General features: G+C 46.6%; 1 protein-coding gene across 4 annotated transcripts in view; it reads left to right on the top strand.

Moving 5' to 3' along the window:
- LOC308663097 (myogenesis-regulating glycosidase-like) overlaps positions 1 to 20,131 on the top strand; it is a 43,657-nt gene that overhangs the window by 3,202 nt on the left and 20,324 nt on the right. Inside the window, exon 2 of one of the 4 annotated variants that reach the window (XM_081319255.1) lies at positions 14,131 to 14,311. The exons of the other annotated variants lie outside the window; for them this stretch is intronic. The gene's annotated coding sequence lies outside the window, so the exon portion shown is untranslated. The remainder of the gene's footprint in view (positions 1 to 14,130; positions 14,312 to 20,131) is intronic. 4 annotated transcript variants of the gene reach the window in all.

Raw genomic sequence — 20,131 nt, 5'->3', positions numbered from 1 at the left:
ATTCCTCAGCCAGCAAAGCTGGCTGAGGAATTCTGGGAGTTGAAGTCCACAAGTCATAAAAGGGCCAAGTTTGAAGACCCCTGCTTTAAGGAACGAACCCCACTCTGAAATGGGGGGGAGGGGAGAAAGCTGGGTTCAAGCAGTTGAAAGGGGGGGGGGTCTGGTAGCCTCTGTTCAACCCCACGCATGTGATTCAGAGAGAAGCAACCTGGGGAGTGTGTGTTTGGGGGGGCTCCTTCCACGCCTTTGAAAAATATGCCTGTTGAGACTGAAAGGGGGCTACTCCGCCCCCCCCAAGCTGATTTCTGGTCTGGGGTCTATCCCTTCCCCCTCCCCCTTTGCTTAAATAAAAACAAGGGCTCTGCTGGCATTCGGCTGCCCCCCTCCCCATTTGATAGAGAGGAATGAGCCCTCTTCCAAGCAGGAACTCTGTGGGACCCCCCCCTCCCGGTTCTTGTTTGCCTGGCTGGCTTCCCTGGAGGGGCTGGGTGAGGGGTGTCGTTGTGGCTTGACTTAAATGCAATGCACGCACGCAATCCTTTCTGGGTGCAAGACGAGCCTTTTTGGGGGGACCCAGGGCAGGGTGGGGTGGGGAGGGGTTGATTAGAGCCTTTGAAAGCCCTCTCCGCCTGCCCTTTAATTAATGTTCCTTGCTGCTTTTTAACTTTTAATAAACTGTTTTTGGGTTGTTGTTTTTTTAATATTAACAATAAAGGGAGTCCTCGACTCAGCTCAAAAATGTTCGCCCCTAAGCGAGACATTTGTTAATGTGAGCTTTGCCCCATTTTATGATCTTCCTGGCCGGCGATTAAATAAATAAATCCCTGCAGTTTGTTAAGTTTGTAACATGGTTGCTAAGTGAATCTGGCTCCCTCCATTGACTTTGCCTGTCGGAAGGTTTGCCAAAGGGGAAATCACCTGACTCCCTGCCCGGGACGCTACAACCGTCATAAATAGGAGTCAGTTGCCAAGTGTCCTAAATTTTGATCACGGGACCTAGGGGATGCCGCAGTGGTCATAAGTGTGAAAACAATCGCAAGCAGTGGTGGGACTCAAATAAGTGAACAACGGGGTTCTCTGCGTGGATGCCGCTTCCGGAAGTCCATTCTGGGCCTGGGCAACAAAATATTAGCTACCGGTTCTGCCGAAGCGGTGCAAACCGGCTGAATCCCACCACTGGCCACAAAAAGTTGCTGTTGTAAGTCGAGGGCTGCCTGTGTTCTGATGACACCCCAGTTATGTGTCTCTGCTCCTGGCAAATTATTTATTTATTTATTTTATTTTATTGGATTTATATACCGCCCTTTCCCGAAGGACTCAGGGCGGTTAAGGAATGCCATCTGATTATCTTGGTGTTTGGAGGCCGTGAGGGTCTAAATGGGCAACGATTGGCTTCAGATGAACAAGGTCAAGATTTGAGTGGGTTTGAGGCCTTCTGATTCTCGGACTTTGCAATCTTTGGGGCTGGATGGGGCTGCACTGCCCCAGGCGAACCTACTGTGTAATCTGGGGTCCCCCTAGATCAGGGGTAGGCAACCTTGGCTCTTTTAGGACTGGTGGACTTCAACTCCCAGAATTCCTGAGCCAGCCATGCTGAGGAGAAATGGAGAGGTTGCCATGCTGAGCCATGCTGGCTCAGGAATTCTGGGAGTTGAAGTCCACCAGTCATAAAAGAGCCAAGGTTGCCTACTCCTGTTCTAGATTTACACTGCCTGCTTCAGAAACAGGTCGCAGTCATGGCCAGGAGGACTTTGGGTTTGTGTGTCAGCTGTGTCTGTTCCTGGATCGAAAAGCCCTGCTTCTTCTTATTTAATTAGAATAGACTAACAGAGTTGGAGTAGGAACGCGGTGGCTCAGTAGGTTAGGACGCTGAGCTTGTCGATCAGATGGTCGGCAGTTTGGTGGGTCAAATCCCAAGTGCCACGTACTCGTTACTCGTCCCAGCTTCTGCCAACCTAGCAGTTCGAAAGCACGTAAAAATGCAAGTAGAAAAATAGGGACCACTACGGTGGGAAGGTAACAGCGTTCCGTGCGCCTTTGGCGTCTAGTCATGTGGCCGACATGACCACGGAGACGTCCTCGGACCAGCGCTGGCTCTTCGGCTTTGAAACGGAGATGAGCACCAGCCCCTAGAGTCGGAAACGACTAGCACGCATGTGCGGGGGAACCTTAACCTTTACTTTAACAGAGTTGGAAGGGACTTTAATAGGTCATCTAGTCCAACCCCCTGCTTAAGCAGGAGACCTTGCACCATTTCTGACAGTCTCTTCTTGAAAGCTTCCAGTGATGAAGCTCCCACAACTTCTGAAGGGAAACTGTTCCACTGCTTGATTGTTCTCACTGTCAGGAAATTTCTCCTTATTTCCAGGTTGAATCTCTCCTTGATCGGTTTCTATCCGTTATTCCTTGTCTGGCCTTCAGGTGCTTTGGAAAATAGGTTGACCCCCTCCTCTCTGTGGTAGCCCCTCAAATATTGGAAGACTGCTGTCACGTCTCCCCTGGTCCTTCTCTTCACTAGACTAGCCATGCCCAGTTCCTGTAACGTTCTTCATATGTTTTAGCCTCCAGACCCCTAATCATCTTTGTTGCTCTTCTCTGCACTTTTTCTAGAGTCTCAATATCTTTTTTATAGTGTGGTGATCGAAACTGGATGCAGTATTCTAGGTGTGGTCTTACTAAGGCTTTATAGAGTGGTCTTATTCATCGTTTATTAAATTTGCTTGCCACCCATCTCATCGCAAGGCGACCCATTATAGCAGAGGGACCTTCAAACGTGGCCCTTTTATGACTTGCGGACTTGAGGAATTCTGGGAGTTGAAGTCCGCAGGTCATAAAAGGGCCACGTTTGAAGACCCCTGCTTTACAGTCACTTCCAGATTGGGCTACTGTAATGTGCTCTTCGTGGGGCCGCCCTTGAAGAGTATCCAGAAGCTCCTGCTGCTCCAGAATGCAGTGATGCAGGCAGTTGTGCGTGTTTTCAAGTGTGACACCTCTGTTCTGGGAATTGCATTGGCTGCTAGTTTGCTTCCAGATCCTATTCGAGGTGTGTGTGTGTGTGTGTGTGTTTTTAACCTTCCAAGCCTTTCGTGGAGTGGGTACTGAGCTTTTGGATCCCTCCTCCTGGATTTCACCTGACCATCCCATCGGATTCAGCACAGCGGGTATATATTTAATTATTTATTAGATTTTGATGTCTTCATTGCAGGCGGTCCTCCATCCAGAACCATTCTTTGGGTGACCGTTCAAAGTTACAGCCGCACTGAAAAAAGTGGCTTAATCTTGACCTTGTTCATCTGAAGCCAATTGTTGCCCATTTAAGACCCTCACGGCCTCCAAACACCGGGATAATCAGATGGCATTCCTTAATTTGCCAGGAGCAGAGGGACATAACTGGGGTGTCATCAGAACACAGGCAGTCCTCGACTTACAACAGTTCGTTTTGTGACCGTTGGAAGTTACAACGGCACTTAAAAAAAGCGACTTTTTGTGACCAGTGGTGGGATTCAGCCGGTTCGCACCACTTCGGCAGAACCGGTAGCCAATTTTTTTATTGCCCGGGCCCAGAATGGACTTCCGGAAACGCCATCCACACAGAGAACCCTGTTGTTCACCTATTTGACTCCCACCACTGATTGTGACCATTTTTCACACTTATGACCATTGCGGCATCCCTGTGATCAAAATTCGGACGCTTGGCAACTGACTCCTATTTATGACGGTCATAGCATCCCGGGGGGTGGTGGTGTCAGATGATTTCCCCTTTTGCGACCTTCTGACCAGCAAAGTCAAAGGAGGAAGCCAGATTCCGCTTAACAACCGTGTGACTAACTTAACAGCTCCAGCGATTCACTTAACAACTGTGGTGAGAAAGTTCATCAAATGGGGCAAAACTCACTTAGCGGCAGATATTTTGGGTTTGATTGTGGCCATAAATAGAGGACTACCTGTACTCTGTCAATGATGTTTCTCAGGCCCTGGGTGGCAGATCTTCTGTGTCCTGGCAGCCACCCCAAGGAACCCCGTTCACCCCCCTGAGGTGAGGTTCATTCCATTCCTGTTCAGGTTCCCTAAAATTGCTTAAGAAGACCTTACGGGCAGCCCTCGACTGACGACCACAGGGGAGCCCAAAATTTATGTTGCTAAACGAGACGTTAAGTGAGTTTGGCCCAGTTTTACACCCTTTCTGGCCCTCAGTTGCTAAGTGAATCACTGCAGTCGTTAAATTAGTCATGTGGTTGCTAAATGAATCTGGCTTCCCCATGGGCTTCGGTTGTCAGAAGGTCGCAAAAGGGGACCTCGTGACCCTGGGACACGGCAACCGTCATTAATGGGAGTCGGTTGTCAAGCGTCGGAATGTAAGTCACGTGGCTGGGGGGAGGCTACAACGGTCGTACGTGAAAAAAAAAAACATCCTGTCACTTTTTTCAGCGCTGTTGTAATTTTGGGCAGTCACTAACTGAACTGTTGTAAGTTGAGGGTGGGTGGGTGGCGATAATTTTACATAAAATGGCAAATTAGCAGGTGGCCTGGAATGTGGGCAAAGCGGGCCTTGCACAAGCCCTGTTGGAGTTACAAGATTGTGTGCGGCTCTCGTTGCGCTTGCAAAGCTAATCTTGTCTTGCGGTTACTGTATTTTCGTACCCAAAATAACAGAATTAAAGCTTGCCTTGCACCACGTGATTTTTCTTCCTGCGGAGACGAGGCTACTTCCTCCAGTCATGCAACTCTGCACCCAACCCTTGATTCCTGTTCTGCACCATAGGTTTGGAGGAGTGCAAAAATAGGGGAGTTGAAATTTCCCAGGGGTGTCTGTTTCATGCGTAGAACGCTGGACACCCCCCCCACACACACACACACAGTTTTGGCAGGATGGAAAGAGAGCAGGGGACTTGGATTGTCCCATCAAAAAACCAAATGGAAAAAAAAAACTTGATGCCTGACGTTCCCCCCCCCCGTATGTATGTATGTATGTATGTATCTATCTATCTATCTATCTATCTATCTATCTATCTATTTCTTTACGTTTCTTGTATTTATCATCTATTATCTACTTCTCATCTATCATCTATTTGCCTACCTACCTACCTTCTCTCTCTCTCTCTCTCTCTCTCTCTCTCACACACACACACACACAAACACACCCCTGTCTTTCATCTCTCTCTGTTTGGGACTCTGGTCAGGACTTTGGCATCTTCGCTGCCAATGGGAGCCAAGGGCGACTGAAAGACCCATTGTCCCAGGCTGCCTTCGCTTACAAGATGTTCCTCTTTCGTTCCGGTCCTTTCCTACTCCAACTCTCCTTCAAATGCAACTATCTGTCTGTCTATGTCTGTCTTTCTGTCTGTCTTTCTGTCTGTCTGTCTGTCTGTCTATCTATCTATTTACCTACCTACCTTAATACTGAACCAATAATCAGGCAGTATCAACACTACTAGGGCAAGCCACTAATATGCAAGCAGAGAGGAAAGCCTTCTCATCTAGCACTGATGATGTTACCTAGTTTGGGTCATGGATCGTCTGCCAGGAAAGAAGCAAGCTCAGAGACTTCCCAATTCAACCCTGAGCGCCAAATCTTCTTTTCTAGTGGTAAAAGAGCATCTGTCTCTAGCAGGAAGATTTGGACCACGGGGACCTCCATCGCGTCCCCCAGCTCCTGACGACTCATTTCAGGGACAGCAACCCTGAAAAGCTGTGGGGTTGTGATTCCTGGCTTGTTTTGGCCGCCAGAAAAGGCAAGAGGTTAAAACAGGCTCTGAATTCAGGTCAGTGAGCCTAAAGTTGCAGCAATTATCCCACCGTGCATCTCTCTAAATGTGGCATGCATGATGGAGGGCACCAGCCTATCTTCCTGATAATAGAGATGACACTGGGGCTTCCACCCTTATTCCCCATTGATGCCCTCCTTGCGAGTAAACCTGGCCAGCCTCTTTCGCAACATGCCCAGTGGGAGTAGATTGTCTGCCCTTTCCTGCAGACTCTTGTCTCGGTCTAATTAGCTGTCCCAAGTGCTCAAGGACTGTAATGTGTTTTAATAGCTGGGCTGGGTGACTGAGATGTCTTTTAATCTGCCTGCCTGCCTGCCATTTCTCCCCAGCTGTATAATTGTCAAGGGGCTGCAGGAACAAAATGAGCAGATGCTCGTTCTTCAGGCTGCAATTATTTTCTTTGGTGCAGGGGGCTGGGGGGGGGGGAAGGAGGCCCCCTTCCAAGCGGGATCCTGTCCTGAGAGAGTGAGGTCTGATGGAGATTCAGCAAGAAGGGTCCGTGCAATGTTCAATTTAGGCTTTTAAGGCAGCTCTGCCCTTTTGGGTTTGTGGGGTAAACTTGCTCTAGTCAGTGGATGCTCAAAACCCCAATTAGCAAAGGCAGGTTTGGAGGTAGTGACAGATTTGATTTTCCTGGGCTCCAAGATCATGGCAGATGGGGACTGTAGCTAAGAAATTAAAAGACGCTTGCTCCTGAGGAGGAAAGCCATGACAAATCTAGACAGCACACTAAAAAGCAGAGACATCACCCTGCCAACAAAAGTGTATATAGTCAAGGCTATGGTCTTCCCAGTTGCAATGTATGGCTGTGAAAGTTGGACCATAAGAAAGGCTGAGCGCCAAAGAACTGAGGCCTTTGAACTGTGGTGGTAGAGAAGACTCCTGCGAGTCCCTTGGACTGCAAGGCGATCAAACCGGTCAGTCCTAGAGGAGATCAACCCTGACTGCTCTTTAGAAGGCCAGATCCTGAAGTTGAAACTCAAATACTTTGGCCACCTAATGAGAAGGAAGGATTCACTGGAGAAGAGCCTAATGCTGGGAAAGATGGAGGGCAAGAGAAGAAGGGGACGACAGAGAATGAGGTGGCTGGATGGAGTCACTGAAGCAGTAGGCGTGAGCTTAAATGAATTCCAGAAGATGTTAGAGGACAGGAAGGCCTGGAGGAACGTTGTCCATGGAGTCGCAATGGGTCAGACACGACTTCGCAACTAACAACAACAACAAGGTTTGGTCTTTAAACAGCCCCAAGTCTACTACTCGTTTGTGGCAGTTATTAAGTGAATGCTACGGTCATTAAACGAGTATGGAGGTGGTTAAATCCATTAGGCCCAGTGAGTGTTTTTTTGTTGGAAACTGGATGCAAATGATTGAAACTACACTAGTCCTTTCTTAATGATTTGTCCTCAGCTAACGACTGCTCAAAGGTACGACGGATCTCCCCAGAGCTATTTATGATCTGTTTTGAAGTTCTGATGCCTGCCCCCCGCTCCCTCCCCTGTGGTCCCATGATTGCATTTTGGGAGTTTGGCAACCCTCTCGTAGTTATGCAAGTTTCTGGTGAATGTCTACATTTTTGCTAGTTTCAAGTGCTAATGTCTAGTTTCTAGCAAAAAATACTCATTGGGTATAATGGATTCATTTAACAACCACCTTGCTCATTTAATGACCGTGGCTTTCACTTAATGACTACCACAAACAAGGTGGCACAATCAGTCATGGTGACATGGTGAATGAATGAACCTTTATTATCAAAGTACAATATGTATACAGTGAGATTGGCTGAGCCTCCCTTCATGCCACCACCACAACAACTCACAGTGACAACAAATCCACCATCTTGTTACACCATGTGAGCTAATTGCACAACACACCAGCCCCACAAGTCTATCATACATAGAGTTATTTCCCATTCAGGAGCTTGACAGCCCATGGATAGAAGCTGTTCTTCAGCCTGTTGGTACGGCTGGCTATACTCCTGTATCTCCTACCCGATGGTAGGAGAGTAAAGAGGTACCGACCAGGGTGTGAGTCGTCCCTGAGAATTTTCCTCACTCTTCCAAGGCAGCGGGCCCTGGCGAGGTCATCCAGTGGTGTCAGGGAACAGCCCACAATGTCTTGTGCTGTGCTCACTACCCTCTGTGAGCTGTTTAACGACCATCCATGACGTATAACTATCTCACAAAGTTGCCTTTGCGCAAGAGGTATGCACAGACATGAAACCATCCCTTTTCTCCCCCCCCACTGCCTCCCCTATTGCCGCCAGTCCCCAGAGTCAAAAAGGTTGGGGACCGCTGCTTTATACCATCCAGGTCAAATGGTTGTCCAGTCTACTTTTGAAAACCTCCATTGGTGGACCATGCCCAACTCTGGGAGGCAAGCTATTCCATTTAATAGTTGTTCTCACTGTCAGGAAATTTCTCCCAGAATGGATCTCTCTTCCATAAGCTTCCACCCATTAGTTCTTGTCCTGCCCACAGGTGCTTTGGAGAATAGGTCAATCCCCTTTTCCCTATGGCAATGCCTCAAATATTGGGTGCTATCATGTCGCCCTTAGTCTTTTCTTTTTGACAGGCTAGAGACATACCTAGCTCCCTGAGCTGTTCTTCATATGAGCGTAGCCTCCATGCCAAACTTCCCTCCACCACATTTAATGGATGGAAATTAATCAAGGAGGGAAGCAACCTGGAATTAAGGAGAAACTTCCTAACAAGTGAGGGCAATCAACCAGTGGAACAACCTGCCTCCAGACGTTGTGGGTGCTCCAGTGCTGGAGTTTTTAAAAAGAGATTGGACAGCCATCTGAAATGGTATAGGATCTTCTGCTTGAGCAGGAGGTTGGACTAGAAGACCTCCAAGGTCCCTTCCAGCTCTATTCTATTCTATCCATTAGGTCAGACATGTCAAACACAAGGCCCGGGGGCCGGATCCAGCCCGCGAAGTGGTTTCATGTGGCCCGTGAAGCCATCCTGGAAACAGTGAGGGAACGGCCCCCACTGCCTTGGCCCTGGCCCAGAGACCCTCCGCCTGCCAGAGACCCTCAGATCTGTCCCACTCCTGCCCAGGCCCCCATAGGCACCCTTGATGCGAACGATGTAGAGCTGGCCACACCCACCCAGTAGGCCATATACACTCTAGCCATGCCCACCCAGTAGGCCACGCCCACCCAGGCCACACCCACCCGGCCCCCTGAGGGCAACCGCAATGCTGATGCGGCCCTCAATGAAATTGAGTTTGACACCCCTGCATTAGGTGGATCCTTCCCAAGTTTCTTCTCTGACTGTTGAACCACTGGGGGCTCCTGCCTCTCTTCTCTAATTGTTTCCCAAGCTGTGTCTCTTTCCTTCTTCCCCCAAGGCCATCTCCACATTCCCTTACAGTCTCTGTCACTTCAAAGCTGAACCCGGAAACCCTTACAGGCAGCAAAACGGGTGGTTGTGTGGGTGGAGAGACACACCTCGAAGCCACAACTTGCTTCCTTTCCTGTGATCTGCTCCCGCAAAGATGCTTCACAACATGGGTTGCAATTGTGTCTTGGCAGAGCCAGCCTGCAAGCTGCAGAATTCACATGGCGTGAACAAACCCTGCTGGCTAATTTGATCAAATCTCACTCTCCAAAGACGCATCTGGCTGCTTGTCTTTTTCTGGCCACCGACGTGATTTTTCAACTTCTTCCAGGCTGGAACACAGTTTCTCCTCTTTCTCCTTCTGAAATTTGTTCTTTATTGTTCATTCGCTCTTTGCCAGAGTTCAGACCTCACGGTCAGATGGTTGCAAATCACAGTAGCCAGGACAGTTTCGCTGTGGTTGGTTGGTTATGATTCTTAAATTTCACAATTTAGTATGCAGTAATTGCTTCCTGCCCTCAGTTCACAATAAGGACCTACAAGTGCTAATTATATTTTTTTTTAGGATTTTTATTTTATTTTTTATTTTTCTACCTGTTGCACACGGGGTAGGCTGGGAGGAGGCAGGAAACAAGAGAGGAAATAGCTTTTTAACTGTCCCATGTCCATTTCTAATCTTTCCTAGAAGGAAGTTAAAATATAAGCTTAGTCTAGTGGTTAAAGGCACCAGGCTAAAAATCAGGAGACTGAGTTCTAGTCGTGCCTTAGCAATGAAAGCCAACAATGGCTTTGAGCCAATCATCAAGAAAGAGTGAGTTCTAGTTTTGCCTTAGGCATGACAGCCGAGTGAGTGACTTTCGGCTAATCACCAGGAGACGGTGACTTCTAGTCCTGCCTTAGACATGAAACTGACTCAGTGACTCTGGGCCAATGAGTTCTACTTCCACATTAGGCTCAAAAGCCAACTGGGTATCTTTGGGCAAATCAACAGGAAATGGTGAGTTCTAGTCTCACTTTAGGCATGAGAGCTGACTGGGTGACTTTGGGCCAACCAACTGGACATGGTGAGTTCTAGTCCCGCCTTAGCCATGAAAGCCAGTTTGGTGATATAACAACAACAACAGCAACAATAGCAACAACAACAACAACAACAACAACAATAATAATAATAATAATAATGTTGGAAGGGACCTTGGAGGTCATCTAGTGCAACCCCCTGCTAAGGCAGGAAATCCTATACCATTTCAGACAAATGGCTGTCCAGTCTCTTCCAGTGTTGGAGCATTCACCGCTTCTGGAGGCAAGTTGTTCCACTGGTTAATTGTTCTAACTGTCAGGAAGTTTCTCCTTAGTTCCAGGTTGCTTCTCTCCTTGACTAGTTTCCATCCGTTGCTTCTTGTCCTGCTTTCAGGTGATTTGGAGAATAGCTTGACTCCCTCTTCTTTGTGGCAGCCCCTGAGATATTGGAACACTGCTATCATGTCACCCCTCGCCCTTCTCTTCATTAAACTACACATACCCAATTCCAGCAACCGTTCCCTATATGTTTTAGCCTCCAGTCCCCCGATCACCTTTGTTGCTCTTCTCTGCACTCTTTCTAGAGTCTCAACATCTTTTTTATGTCATGGTGACCAAAACTGGATGCAGTATTCCAAGTGTGGCCTTACCAAGGCCTTGTAAAGTGGTATTCACACTTCCCGTGATCTTGATTCTATCCCTCTGTTAATGCAGCCTAGCACTGTGTTGGCTTTTTTGGCAGCTGCAGCACACGGCTGGCTCATATCTAAGGGATTCTCCACTGGGACTCCGAGATCCCTCTCACAGTTGCTACTATCGAGCAAGGTACCACTTATTTTGGACCAATCACGGGGAAATGGCAAATTCTAGTATTGCCTTAGGCACAAAAGCTGGCTAGATCATTTGGGGCTAGTCCAGGGGCAGGCAACCTCGGCTCTTTTATGACTCATGGACTTCAACTCCCAGAATTCCTGAGTCAGCTCAGGAATTCTGGGAGTTGAAGTCCATGAGTCATAAAAGAGCCGAGGTTGCCTACCCTTGGGCTAGTCCCTTTCTTTCAGCCCATCCCACACACTGAAGTCCACACATGTTAAAGCTGCCAAAGCTGAGAGACTTTGCTCTGAAGGAAAGTTGCCCCGTAGCTCTTGACCCTTCCCATCCACGTTAATTCAGCAAAAGTTTAATGAAGCCCCCCCAGTCTCTTGGCCAAGTGTTTTTTTTTTCCTTCTGGGGCCTCTGCCAAGCCTCGACACCCCCACGCTCGCCAGGGAAAGGAAATGCCATCTGTATCTGCTAAGTGAAGCCTTTACCAGCCTTATTTTTAAACCCAATATTTTAAACACATGGCAGATGGGACTTCTCTCCTTTTGGAAGATAAGGACAAGCGGCTTTTCAGAAGCCGAGCAGAAGCAAAACTGATTTGGAAGCTGGGGGGGGGGGTGAAGTCAGCAACACAGATTCACTGAGACAGGAGCGTTCGGCCACAATTGAGCCCACAATTTCTCCTACAAAGCGAAACATTTGTTAAGTGAATTCTTATTTTATGACCTTTCTTGCCACTGCTGTTTGTTATAAGTGAATCACCGCAGTTGTTGAGTTAGTAATAATAATAATAATAAGTTGGAAGGGACCTTGGAGGTCATCTAGTCCAACCCCCTGCTAAGGCAGGAAACCCTATACCATTTCAGACAAATGGCTGTCCAGTCTCTTCTTAAAAACTTCCAGTGTTGGAGCATTCACCACTAGTGACCCGGTTGTTAAGTGAATTGGGCTTCCCCATTGACTTTGCCTGTCAGAAGGTCGCAAAAAAGGGGATCACGCGACCCCGGGCCGCTGCGACCGTCATAAATACGAGCCAGTTGCCTAGCAGTCTGAATGTTGCTCACCTGACCATGGGGAGGCTGCAACGGTCGTAAGTCTGAAAAACAGTCGGAACTCACTTTTTTCAGTACCGTTGTAACTTTGAACGGTAAGTAAGCGAACGGTTGTAAGTCATGGACTAGTTCTTGATTTGCAACCATTTGTTGAGTGATAGTTCAAAGTTACAACATTGCCTTTTTTTACACTTAGGACCATTGCATCATTTCCATGGTTATGTGATAAAGATTTGGACGCTTAGCAACTGTCTCATGTTGATGATGGTTGCAATATGCTGGGGTCATGCGATCAAAATTTGGATGGTTGGCAACTGACTCGTATTTATGACGGTTGCAGTGTCCCAGGGTTCTGTGAACACTTTCTGGGACCTTCTGACCAACGAAGTTAGTGGGGGAAGCCAGATTCACTTCACAACCGAGTTACTAACTTAACTGCAGCATTTCGCTTAACAACCGTGGCAAGAAAGGTCATAAAACAGGGCAAAGTTTAAGAACTGCCTCAATTAACATCAGAAATTTTGGGCTCAATTGTGGTAGAAAGTCAAGGATTACCTAGAGGCCATCTAGTGCAAGGGTAGGCAACCTTGGCTCTTTTATGACTCGTCGACTTCAACTCCCAGAATTCCTGAGCCAGCCATGCTGAGGGAAAAGGTGTCCAAGCTGAGCCATGCTGGCTCAGGAATTCTGGGAGTTGAAGTCCACGAGTCAATAAAAGAGCCAAGGTTGCCTACCCTTGCCTTAGAAATATGGACTTCAACTCCCAGAATTCCTGAGCCAGCCATGCTGAGGGGAAAGGGAGAGGTTTCCAAGCTGAGCCATGTTGGCTCAGGAATTCTGGGAGTTGAAGTCCACCAGTCATAAAAGAGCCAAGGTTGCCTACCCCTGCCTCTAGTGTAATAAAATAAAATAAACAGGGCTTTAGCTCAAACTCCATTTAACAGCTCATTAACTTCCAAAGTGCATGAAGGAAAAAAAAACAAGAAAGAATGGGTTCTTAGAACTGGGTTAAACATTGGTGGCACCAGTGCTGCAAAATAGCTGAGAATTTGCCAGGCTAAGTCACGGCATCTAGTTGACCTTGGCGGAGCTGTAAAAAATTGAGCAGGGGCAAATTTTATTATCCCATTCTAGGTAGTTATGTTTCCTTTGAGATTTGGGTGTTTGCTGTTCTGGTTGGCTGTGTGCCTCTTTGTATTTGCATTTTTTTTTAAAAAAAACAACACCATTGTATTTGCAAGTCTCCCCCCTCCCGAGATTTGTCATGGAGTCAGGCAGCTTGAAAATTTGAATAAACCAAAAAAAACCCCCCACAAATATATGGGTCTTTTGGCCATCAATAAAAATGATATTAAAAATCGGATAGGAGACCACCAGGAAATTTCCAAAGCTGTAGACTGGAGTAAGAAGTTATAAAAATCTTGGAAGAAGACAAGTACCAAACCATCTATTAATAGGCAATTAACCTACTGCATAATTAGGAAGGATCAGAAAGGTATCATTTTGAGTGCCAAAAGGGAGAGGGAGGGGGCTTGGGGGAGGAGGAGGAGGAGGAGGAGGAGAACTAAGGGGTCCTTGGTACTTTCTGAGCTTGGTGGTTTTCTTGCAGACGGTTCATGATCCAAACTACCGTATTTTCCGGCGTATAAGACGACTTTTTAACCCATGAAAATCATCTCAAAAGTTGGGGGGTCGTCTTATACGCCCAGTCGTCTTATACGCCGGAAAATACGGTAGGTAGCATCATTAGAGCAAGAAGGGAGGGGGTTTGGGAGGAGGAGGAGGAGGAGGACTGTGGGGTCCTGGTGCTCTCTGAGCAATTCTATGAGTAGGGTTTGCAGAGTGGAGCAGTAGGAAGTTGGCCAATGGGTTCTTTCTGAGCTTGGTGATTTTCTTCCAGACTTTACCAATCTAGGTAACATCATCATCAGTGCTATGAGGATGAGGGTTTACAGAGTAGCGAAGGAGGACGACGACAAAGACTCTTGAGGTCCTTGATGCTCTGTGAGCTTGGTTGTGGGGGTTTTGTTTTTTTTTGCAAATGTTTCATTCCCCAAACTGGGTAACATCATCGTTAATCCATTTCCAGATGCTGCCTCTTCCCGCCCCCCCCCCTTTTCTTTTTTTGAGAATTACTGGAACATCTCGTCAGAGTCTGTCTGGTGGCCAGATGGGCAGCAAACAAACTGAAAATAAATAAATAAATGAACGAACGAACGAACGAATGTTCTAAAAGGAAACAGGGAAGTAACCGGGAGGAAAAGAGCCAATTAAGAAAACATATTTGGTGTTTTTGCCCAGTCGAACAAAGGTGGGTGCCTGGGGTTTGCTTTCCTTCCTGTGCAAACAGCAAAGGTGTTGAGTTGTGCAATGATCGTCCCTCTGTTTGTCCTCCACACATTCCAGTCTCGCAATATATATTTACAAGGGGCCTTTGTTCTTTTTGGGAAAACAAGAAGGAGTTCTTTCTGTAATGTTTTCCAACCTTAGCCACTTGAAGATGGGTGGACTTCAACTCCCAGAATTCCCCAGCCAGCTATGCTGGCTGGGGAATTCTGGGAGTTGAAGTCCACCCATCTTCAAGTAGACAAGGTTGAGAAACACTGAATCCCAGCCTTCCACATTGACACATTAGGTCACAAATGTCATAAGGAGGGTCAAAGACAACCAAACCCATCTCAGTTTAGTCTTGGCGTTGTGTGCCATCATCATCCATCAGGGACATCTTTCCAAGAGATCAGTAAAAACCAAATCAAGATAGCCTTCATGCCTACACAATCAAAGCCCACATAGTGCATGTAAAACAAAACAAAAAAAATAACAGTGTTCATGTAGGCAACCAGAAAGCAAGATAAGAAGCAACAAATGGAAACTCACCCAGGAGAGAACCAGCCTAGAACTAGGCAGAAATTTCCTGACAGGGAGAACAGTTAACCAGTGGAACGTCTTGCCTCCAGAAGTTGTGGGTGCTCCATCACTGGAGGTTTTCAACTATAGGGTGTTGGGTCTCCTGTTTCAGCAGGGGGCTGGACTAGAAGACCTTCAAGATCCCTTCCAATTCTTATTCTGAATTTTGATCACACAGCCATGCCCACCACCATCTTGATTTTTGGACCCTCACAGTCACCTCTGCTCACCATCTTTAATTTTCCTCCTGTTTTGGGGGGACAGGGTAGCAAGGTAAGCGCTGGGCGTTTTAAATTTCCTGTCATTGCCCAAAGTAAGAATTACCACCTTTAATTAAAAGGGAGGTTGGCTTCTCCTAAAAGACCACCTTAATTAAATTACATGAATTAAACTGAGATTTTTTAAAAATTTAATTAAAAAGGCTGGAAGGCAGTAAATATTTGCAAGAAGATATCTTGCGCCTACGGGTAGTCCTCGACTTACGACCGCAATTGAGTCCAAAATTGCTGAGGTGAGACGGCTGTGAGGTGAATTTTGCCCCATCTTACGACCTTTCTTGCCACTGCTGCTAAGTGAATCACCGCAGTTGTTAAGTTAGTAACACGGTTGTTAAGTGAATCTGGGTTCCCCATTGACTTTGTTGTTCAGACAGTGCACAAAATGGGATCACTTGATCCCAGGACACTGCAACGGTCATAAATGTGAGTCAGTTGCCAAGCGTCTGAATTTTGATCACATGACCGTGAGGGTGCTGCAACGGCCATAAGTGTAAAAAACTGTCATTAGTCACTTTTTTCCCAGTGCGGTTGTAACATCAAACGGTTACTAAACAAATGGTTGTAAGTCAAGGATTCCCTGTATATGGTTCTTGGCTTGGACACTTAGTTATAATAATAACAATAATAGAGTTGGAAGGGACCTTGGAGGTCATCTAGTCCAATCCCCTGCTCAGGCAGAAAATCCTATACCAGGGGTAGGCAACCTTGGCTCTTTTATGACTCGTGGACTTCAACTCCCAGAATTCCTGAGCCAGCCATGCTGAGGGAAAAGGGTGAGTTTCCAAGCTGAGCCATGCTGGCTCAGGAATTCTGGGAGTTGAAGTCCACGAGTCATTAAAAAAGCCAAGGTTGCCTACCCCTGCCCTATACCATTTCAGACAAATGGCTGTCCAGTCTCTTCTTTAAAACTTCCAGGGTTGGAGCATTCACCGCTTCTGGAGGCAGGTTGTTCTACTGCTTAATTGTTCTAACTGTCAGGAAGTTTCTCCTTAGTTCTAGGTCAGGGCTTTTCAACCAGTGGTACAGGTACCACCTGTGGTACATTGGCACCTGGCAGGTGGTACGCAACCACCCTAGAAAAGTGGTAGCGGGGGAGGGGAATGAGATGAACCGGTGGCAGCACCGTACAAGCCTGAGCGAGAGACGGCTGGAGCTGCAGGGCTGTCAGGGCTCAGCGGAAGCGCCAGGATCAGCGCCAGGATCCAGCTGGAGCTCGGTGCTGATTCTGGTGCTTCTGCTGAGCCCAGAAGAAGCGCTGATCAGCTGGAATGTTGCAGCATCTCCAGGGTCTTGTGACTTACATTCAGATGCTTGGCAACTGATTCATATTTATGACGGTCACAGTATCCCAGAGTCATGTGAAGTGACCAAAACCTGCTGCAACCACCCAGCAAAGAGGTGGGGGGAATAAAAACCAAACACACACACCCCGCTGCCAGTCCTCAAGAGAAATGCTCACAACAATGAAAACCTCGGACAGGAGGAAGAGCGCCGCCGGGCGGGCAGGCAGGTGTCCTGCTCGGCTGTGGCTTGGGGGGGCACTTTTTTCAGTGCCATTGTAACTTCGAACAGTGACGAACTGTTGTAAGTCAAGGACTACCTGTACTTCATCACTTTTTTCTTTTTTGGGGGGGTGTCATCACGTTTTTGACACCTTGCTAGGCGACTGGTGGTACTCGGATGTTGCCATATCCTAAAAGTGGTGCAGTGGGTGAAAAGGTTGAAAAGCCCTGTTCTAGGTTGCTTCTCTCCTTGATTAGTTTCCATCCGTTGCTTCTTATCCTGCTTTCAGGCGCTTTGGAAAATAGCTTGACTCCCTCTTCTTTGGGGCAGCCCCTGAGATATTTTTTTTCTTTTTTCTAGTTTTTATTCTTTCTTTTTTTTTTTGCAAGATATTTTCCAGTTGACTCATTCTGAACACATGGCCACTGTCACATTGCACTCAAACCAGCTCTGATAGGAGTGGAAGAGGCATTTCACCCACATTTTTGTGGGAGGAAAGATAAAACAAATATATTTGCCTCCCCTCTGTTTCACAAAGACGGTGAAGTGTTAACTGCAGACCTCAGCAGGTGGTTACTTTCTACAGCAGGGGTCCCCAACCCCTGGTTTGTGGACCGGTACCGGGCCATGGCATGCCAGGAACCGGTCTGCAAAAACAAGCAAAGCCCCATCCGCAGGATGCAGGCTGCACACAAAACCACACACCCTCCGGTCCGTGGAAAAACCTCTCTCCACGTAACCGATCCCTGGTGTCCAAAAGGTTGGGGACTTCTGTTCTATGGGGAAGTTGAAGGAGAGAGGTGGAGACCAGCGGCTTTCATGGGAGAGGAAGAGGGGCGAAAAAGGCAACGTGGCAGCCTCTGCAGATAGTTTGGGCAACATCTGGGTCCAAAGTCTGGTTATTGCTCAATTCTATCCCAGCTCGGTTTTCCAGGCCAGTGTAGCTGACTGCTTTTTAGTTCCATGCCATAACTACATTCAGACATGCTACTATGCCTTGGTAAGACCACACTTAGAATATTGCATCCAGTTTTGATCACCATGTTATAAAAAAGATGTGGAGAGTCTGGAAAGTGTGCAGAGAAGAGCAACAAAGATGATTAGGGGGGGACTGGAGGCTAAAACATATAAAGAACGGTTGCAGGAATTGGGTAAGTCTAATCTAATGAAGAGAAGGACCAGGGGTGACATGACAGCAGTGTTCCAATATTTGAAGGGCTGCCACAAAGAAGTGGGGGACAACCTATTCTCCAAAGCACCTGAAAGCAGAACAAGAAGCAACAGATGGACACTAATCAACCTAAAAATAAGGAGAAATTTCTTGACAGTTAGAACAATGAATCAGTGGAACACTTGCCTCCAGAAATTGTGAATGTTCCAACACTGGAAGTTTTTATGAAGAGACTGGACAGCCACTTGTCTGAAATCGTATAATGTATCCCACCGGAGCAGGGGGTTGGACTAGAAGACCTCCAAGGTCCCTTCCAACTCTGCTATTCTGTTATCTACATTCTACCTATTTACCTATTTATCTTCTATCTTTTTATCATCTATCTATCTATCTATCTATCTATCTATCTATCTATCTATCTATCTATCTATCTATCTATCTCTATCCATCCATCTCTATCCATCTATCTATCTATCCATCTATCTATCTATCTCTATATCTTTACCTTTCTTGTATTTATCATCTATTAACTACCTATCATCTATCATCTATTTCCCTGCTTACCTACCTACCTACCTACCTTTCTCTCTCTCTCTCTCTCTCTCTCTCTCTCTCTCTCTCTCTCTCTCTCTCTCTCTCTCTCTCTCTCACACACACACACACACACACACACACACACGTCTTTCATCTTTCATCTATCTCTGCTTGGGACTCTGGTCAGGACTTTGGCATCCCCCCCCTGCCAATGGGAGCCAAGGGCTACTGAAAGACCCATTGTCCCAGGCTGCCTTCGCTTACAAGATGTTCCTCTTTCGTTCCAGTCCTTTCCTACTCCAACTCTCCTTCAAATGCAGCTTTAAAAAGAGGGGGAAAGGAGATTTTTCAGCACATTAGGATTGCAGGAGAGCCAACACTATGCAAGCCTAGCCCAAATGGGGAACATACTTTTTCCCAGAAGCCCAAATTAATTTGCTTGCAAGGATTTAGAGTTTCAGTGCTATTTTGTGACTCTGACTTTGTTTATTCCCTCCAAAGATTTTCCTGGCCTGGCAAACCCTTTTCTCTGAAATAGGAGCAAAGCTAGACCTTCATCTGCCCTTCCTTGTAGCTTGGCTCTGCTTCCTGGCGCCCGGGCACGATCGGAGGCAACCCAATTATGCTGGAAAAAGGAACTTTTCTCCGTGTTTCTAGTCAGTTGCGTGGCCTCTGTGAAAATGCGCCAGCATTGTATGGGTAAGTCCGTGACTTATGACCACAACTGCGCCCAAATTTTCCAAAACTGCAACAGAAATTTTGGACTCAGTTGAGCTCGTAAGTCAAGGACTGCCTATATTTGGGCTAACCTGTTTGAATTTTTTTTTTAAAAAAAATCACTTTTTATATACATTGTTGGGTCGATTATTAGGTAGAGACCTGCACATCTGAAATATTTGTTTAGATAGTGTATTTTGCTTGATAAATAAGGATGAGAAAGTTTACAACTATTTGCAAAGCCATTATGTAAAGGGAAGAGAATTTATCAGGGGTTTTTTCCCCCCTTTATTCTGCTTTCAGCATCCAACCAGAGTGGAATTTTTTCTATATTTAATGTTGGGCTTATTTGATATTTGGGTCATATTTTTCCCCCTTTTTTGTATACCATTCCCCCCCCCCCTTTTTTTGTTGTTGTTACTGATGGATGTATGTTTTTTCTGCTTTTTATTTTATTTTTTTATTTTATTTTTTTAGTTTTATTTCCTTTGACAAAATGTAATAAATATAGATTTCTTTAAACAGTCACAGTGACAACCACTGTGGGGCCGTTTGAGTTTTCACGCGTGCCACAAGCTGAGGGATGACATTGTGCTTTGTCAGTCAGCCAGTGGCTGTTGCCAAAACTTGTGATTAAGAATTTGGAAAGAGCCTGAAGATCAAATCGGGAGGCTTAATATACAGGTAGATCTTCGACTTACAATAGTTCATTCATTGACCGTCCGAAGTTACAACGGCACTGAATAGAAGGGACTTATGACCATTTTTCACACTCAGAAATGTTGCAGCATCCCCCATGGTCAGGTGATCGAAATTTGGATGCTTAGCAACTGACTCGTCTTTATGACGGTCTCAGTATTTTGGGGACCTGTGATCCTCCTTTTGCGACCTTCTGACAAGCAAAGTCAATGGAGAAGCCAGATTCTCTTAACAACCATGTTACTCACTTAATAACTGCAGCGATTCGCTTAACAAATGTAGCAAAAAAAAGTTGTCAAATGGGGGCAAAACTCACTTAACA

The sequence above is a fragment of the Vipera berus genome (genome assembly GCF_964194415.1).
Source record: "Vipera berus genome assembly, chromosome: 2".
In the NCBI taxonomy this organism is placed as follows: domain Eukaryota; kingdom Metazoa; phylum Chordata; class Lepidosauria; order Squamata; family Viperidae; genus Vipera; species Vipera berus.
Note: the sequence above shows the minus strand (reverse complement) of the source record. Positions and strands in the feature narration are given on the sequence as shown.